Genomic DNA, 6306 nt, shown 5'->3' on the forward strand with positions numbered 1-6306 from the left:
CATGTACGAATTATCCAGCCTATCAATTCGTGTCCAATCTGCTTTCTTCTATGCACCCTCATGCCCACGTAGTCACCTCAAAGTCTGGGTTATGTTAAAGCACATCCCACACATCTAGATAGTATATATATCTAAAAGATAAGTATACGTGGGGCTTCCCAGGTGGCTGAGTGGTAAAGGATCCACCTCGATGCAGGAGATGCAGGTTCTATTCCTGGGTCAGGAAGATCCCCTGGAGAAGGAAATGGAAACCCACTCCTGTATTATTGCCTGGGAAATCCCTTGGACAGAGGAGCCTTGTGGGCTACAGTCCATGGGGTTGCAAAGAGTTGGGAACCCTGAGCATGCAGACACACACACACACACACACACACACACACATATACACACACACCTATCAGCATTATAAATACGTCATTACAGTTTGTAGAACATTATTGATAAGTCCTTAATAACTTCATATTCACTTTTATATCTTCAAGGCTCAGCCGAGTCCCCACAGAGTAGTATCACTAAGTGTATGAATGAATGAGTGAATACTTCTTCCCACTTATTAATTTATTAATTCAAGAACATAATATCACTACTTGCAGATTATTTCTGCTCCTTTTTGTCTCTCAAAACCCATCCAAAGGACCTATTTTCTGTGAAGATGTCTACAATATTCTTAAATAAAGCTAATTGCTTCGAATTTTATCCCACTGTTGTAAATCCTGAATGTTTTTGAGCACTGACAGTGTGCTGGGAACCATGCTAAACACTTAGCATGGATCAATATGTTTCAGATTCAGTTTGATTCTAGAGTCTATGCTTGTCACCATTTTTATTTGTCTTTGTACTTCATGTACCACCAAAGTGTCTGATTCATCATATGAACTTTAAAAAAAGGAATTATTGAGGGAGGAAAGAATGGAAAGAAGGAAGGAAGGGAGATAGAGAGATGGAGGGGGAAAGGAGAGAAAGGGAAGGAAGATGGGAGATGAAAAAGAGAGGGAGAGGGAAGGAAGGAAGGGAGGGAGGAAACTGTTGAGACCACTTGAGAATGAGGAAAAAGGCAGTTATATAGCACTAGACAGTTTCAAAAATGTATTTTCGTTTATCTTATGTACTTTTCTTCATAAGCTAACAGATAGATATTACAGCCATTTGAAGATCTGACTCCGCAGTCTATTCTTTTCAGAATCTAAAAAGTCAGTGACATTTGTCTTTTGATATGTTTGGAATCCCAACAGAAAGAGCTCAGTGGCCCTGCCTGGAATACAGGACTCTGGATCAGCGGTCTGCAGTGTTTCTGAAGAGAAGCAGAATGGTGGAGCACTCGAAGCCTTGGAAAGATGAAGACTGATGATCTGGCAGAGGGTCATAGGAGAGTGTCTAGAGTCAGGGAAACCATAAGTGTGATGTGGAGGAGGGTGTGGGTGAGGGATAGTGACAAGGCAGCATTCAGCCGCCTGTCTCTCCATTGCGTTCTGTAAGTGGGCTAAAATCATGGCCCTGGAGTCCACCTGGACCACCCGCAAAGAACTACCTCTTACAAGGTGGTCTCAGTGGCAAGGTGGCTCCATGTGGTAATTTATTATGTCTAAGCTCCAGCTAATCTGAACCAACCCCTCAGCTTCACCCTGTAAATCTCTCACAGAACTCTCATTGAGTCTTTATAGTTTTTGTCACACTCTGTACTTCAATATTTAAAAAATTTCCATTAATTGTCACCATAACTACATTATAAACTCTATAGGGGCAGGAGCAATGTCTGTTTTATCACCATATATAACACTTAGAATAGTTCTTGAAACATAATAGTCAATTGCCTAGTAAATACATGATGAATAAATAGATGAATTAATGAATGAATAAAGCATATGTCAGGTGTTTTTGTAACTTAGAGTGTTAATACCATTTTCACAAAGTGTGGGATGTGATTTTGCAAACGTACTTACATTTTCCAGTTTTAATTGAATGACTTTACTGAGTATTGCCTTTGTGCACAAAATATTTTATATTTACACTTAGGTGTAAGTTGATATAAGTGTAAATAATATTTAAGGAAAAAGAAGACAAATATAAAACCCCAAGGGATGATTACACATTAGCAATGTAGGTATCTGTTTAGTTATAAAACTTACCAATGGATCTTAGAACCTAAATAATCCGGTCCCCTTTCCTCCATCATTTTAGAAATTAAGCTAAGAGTTTTACACAAGATCATAGTTAATTAATAGTGAAACTGGGACCAGGTTGAAGGCCTTTTTCTTTTAACCCCGTCATTTTTTAATTCATCCTACCTCACACTGTCATAATAAATTCACCTTTAAAATTTCTTGGTTTATGGTGGCTAAATCTGAAAAGTTAGCAGTGTATTTCAAGTGTGAAAGAGATGGTTTGAAAAATCCAGTGGGCTGAATCGTGAACAGCTTTGTTTGCTAAACCAAAAGATTGGAAGCTTTCTTCAATAACCAACGGAAACAAGAGTTTTGAGGTAGAAACCAAAAGCTTAAAAAAAATTTGAGAGTGCAGTGATCAGCTTTATTTTCTAAATTCATAAAATCAATAAAGTTTTCTCTGGAAACAACTTGGGAAATGTAAGAGGGGAAAAAATCAGGCGATGATTCAGCAGTTCTGGGAGACTTGGTGCAGGTTTGAATAGAAAAGCAGTGGCAACAAAGGTCAAAAAAGAATAGATTTTTCAAGTCACTTCTGAGACATGACTTAGATTTGGTATCCATCTGGATAAGATGGTGGTGAGAAAGATAAGTGATTGGAGCCTGTTTAGGCTTCTCAGTGCGAAGCTTGGTGGAGAATTATAGTTTCTAGGAAATGAAAGTTTTTGAAGAAATTAACGTTTGAGGCATCTGTCTTCATCTGTGTGTGCTGCGTGGCTGGATGTGCCTCCCTGTGGGTCTATGGGAAGGTTCCTGGTGGTTCATTGGACAGGTCCTTAGTTGGGCAAGATTGGCTCCAGGCTGCAGCTGGGAAGGGCTAGAACCAAGTCACAGAGTCACTTCAGAATCTACAGCTGACAGTGGTTAGAAGGCCTACATTCAGAGGCACAGATCTCTGAATCTCCCATCAGGTTGCTGGGTAGTCTGGACTGCTCCTGGGCTGTAGCTGAGAGGGGCTTATACTGTGTCATGGGGCCACTTCACTGGTGGGCTGCCTTGGAGGCACCCATGAGCATGGCTCTCTCCAGGTCCCTGAGTGGCCAGATTGCTTCTGGACCAAGGCTTTGAGTAGTGAAGTCAGGTTACAGAGTTGCTCCAAGATCCAAAGTCAGAGCAAGATCCAAAGTCAATGAGCTTACTTCTGGGGCAGAAATGGGCTGGACTGGGGATGTGTCCCTCTGGGTTCCTGGGCAGTTAGGACTGACAGCTCTAAGGCATGGGGGCAGGGTCATGTACCACCTCAGGACCACAGTTGGCACTGAGTTCGGTAGGCACAGTGGATATGACTCCTCCTGGGTGCCTTGGTGGACGGTGCATGTGAACAAGGTTGTTGTGGAGTCCAGAGTGGTCTGTGGTCAGAACACAGTTGAGTCTACCACCTGGGCCCAGATCTGCTTTCTCAAAATGACCTTCTTTGGTCTTGGGATTCATCAGCATTTCACAGTCTCCTACCTGTATCCCGTACATCCACAGAGGCACTTTTGTCTCTGGATGGTTACCAAATTATTGTTGCTGAGTAGGGATGCAAGAGGGGGCCTCCTGTTCCACTATGCTGCTGACGTCACTCACCTCACACTTCTCTTTGAGTAATATGTCACAGTTATCTACTTTATTTATTACACTTCACATAGAAACAGGACTTTGTGACCATTTACTAATTTATGGACGGCTTACTGGTGGGGCATATTGACTTTTGCTAATTATGCTGTTTGACCACAGTTTCCATTGCAATTTTATATTTATCTTCTTCAGAGCTGTGTTTCTTTAGTAGTAGATGTAAAGAGATGACCATGTTAGACTTGCTTGTGGCTTGTTTTGAGGTTGTATGAAAATGCTGTTTGATAAATTATGCACATTTTTAAAAATCAGTCTGTGATTATTTTACCCTGAATACCTCTGTTAGAGAAAAATGCATCTTTGAAAAGTAAAATATTCCAAATTTCCTTCTAAAGTATCTGTAATATTCCTTAAACTCATAACATCTTTAATTAGGCATTGTGAGCTATTAGAAGCTCTACTAGTTACGTATCATTTCTGACAATTTGGTTTAGAAAATAGAAAGCCATCATTATTTAGTAACATCTGAAGCTATATGTTGTTGAGTTAGTTTTGAAAGATTAACCACTGATTAACAGTGACACAATTATTGTTCATTTTTGGAGTTAAGAAGTAGGAAATTGCAGAAATTAGGAATTTTACTCTCAGGGCATAAATTAGAATCTTCTGGATATACACATGTATACATGGTACAGTACCCTAGGATATCTATTATGGTACCTGGAGTAGTGCTGTTGATTGGCATTGGCTGCAAGAATGCCCACAGTAACTTCAGTCCTAACCCCTTCCAGATATTCTGCTTCAGGCAACTCATGGAATAGCATGGGGACTTACGGGAATACCAAACATAAAAAGAAACCCATCACAGACACTGTTAGTTTTAATCGAGGAGCAAAATGGTTACTAAAGTTAAGATTTTTGTGAAATCTCAAATGGGCTTTTTTTCCCATCTGTATGGAATCATCTGTGAAGTATTATGTACTTTAAATATATACAGTTTTATTTGCCAATTACACCCTGGTGGCTCAGGTGGTAAAGAATCTGCCATCAATGCCGGAGGCCTGGGTTTGGTCCCAGATCCCCTGGAGAAAGGATTGGCAACCCACTCCAGCATTCTTGCCTGGAGATTCCATAGACAGAGGAGCCTGGCGGGCTACAGTCCATGGGTAAGCAAAGAGTCAGACACGACTGAGCAACTAACGCTTTCACACATCACATTCCGATAAAGCTGGAGAAATGAATCATCTATGAAGATTATTAAAGCTTAGATAGTTCAGTTCCATGTATCTCTGCCCCTTACATTTGGGCAAGTCATCTAACTTCTCTGTGTCTCGGTTAGCTCATCTGTTAAATAGGGATAAAAAATAGGGATGCTGTGAGGATTAAATGAGTTAGTGTTTGTAAAGCCCTTAGGACAGTGCCTGGCACATAGAAAGCAAGCCACCATATAGTGCTTGCTACCGATATCCCATGTACAAATAACTTGAATCTTTGTTTCTAGAGGTTCTGGTCTGATGCTCAATATGGGTTTCTTTCTAGAGGGAGCTCAGTTTACCTAGTCTGGCCCTGTGAATATAGGGCTAAACGGAGAGGAAAAGGCATGTATGGTGCAGCAGCTATTAGAGCAGTACTCCTATTGGTTGTGTGTTTGGGAAGGAGGGATGGCCATGGAGGAGGGGGCAAGGGAAGGCAAGCAGAAGCCATACTTGGGGCCTGGAAGCAGCTAATCCAGCACCCTAATGATTCCAGAATAAGATTTAGTCACGCCATTTTCCCCAAGTCCATAGTCTACTGAAAAATGTTTATTTTTGAAAATGAATGCAGATATGTTTATGCAAAAGAATCTCATTCTATAAACTTTGTTTACATTTATTTAAAGCATAGATCCAAAACTTCAAATTTAAAACGGAATGTAGAACCAATCCTGGCTGCAGTGGAGAAGGTTTGACAAAGACACTGGTTCAGATGGTAAAGAATCCCTGCAATGTGGGAGACCTGGGTTCGATCCCTAGGTTAGGAAGATCCCCTGGAGGAGAATGTGGCAACCCACTCCAGTATTCTTGCCTGCAGAATCTCCACGGACAGAGGAGCCTGGCAAGTCCACGGGCCGCAAAGAGTGAGACACGACAGAGCGACTAACACTTTATTAGAGGAAAAACGGGAGTTCTAGCTAAGAGAATATAACCAGGAAACTGTTCTACACCTGGCTTCATCTCTGGAAGAGTAATAAATCCTTGTGCCAATTAGATCCTGGAATTTATGGTGTTTTATAAGGCAAAGTGGTTGAGTTGGTACAAATGAAAGCTACAGCCAAATTTATAGGAAAATGTGTCATATAGGCTTTCCAAGTACATATCAGAAAACAAAACTAGTTGAATGAAAGGTTGGTCACTCAATCTTGTCTGATTCTTTGCAACTCCATGGACTTTAACCCACCAGACTCCTCTGTCCATGGGATTTTCTAGGCAAGAATACTGGAGTGGGTTGCCATTTCCTTCTCCAGGGGATCTTCCCGACCTAGGCATCAAACCCGTGTGTTCTGCATTGCAGGGAAATTCTTTACACTGAGTCACTTGGGAAGCCCTAT

The 6306-nt window shown here is 41.1% G+C and overlaps 1 long non-coding RNA gene across 1 annotated transcript in view; it reads left to right on the forward strand.

Moving 5' to 3' along the window:
- Positions 1 to 4222, forward strand: part of LOC129650489 (uncharacterized) — a 128952-nt gene extending 124730 nt beyond the window's left edge. Inside the window, exon 3 of the long non-coding RNA XR_008713795.1 lies at positions 1233 to 4222. This is a non-coding gene — a long non-coding RNA (uncharacterized LOC129650489). The remainder of the gene's footprint in view (positions 1 to 1232) is intronic.
- Positions 4223 to 6306: the final 2084 nt, after the last annotated feature.

Source organism: Bubalus kerabau, chromosome 1 (assembly GCF_029407905.1).
Source record: "Bubalus kerabau isolate K-KA32 ecotype Philippines breed swamp buffalo chromosome 1, PCC_UOA_SB_1v2, whole genome shotgun sequence".
NCBI lineage: Eukaryota > Metazoa > Chordata > Mammalia > Artiodactyla > Bovidae > Bubalus > Bubalus kerabau.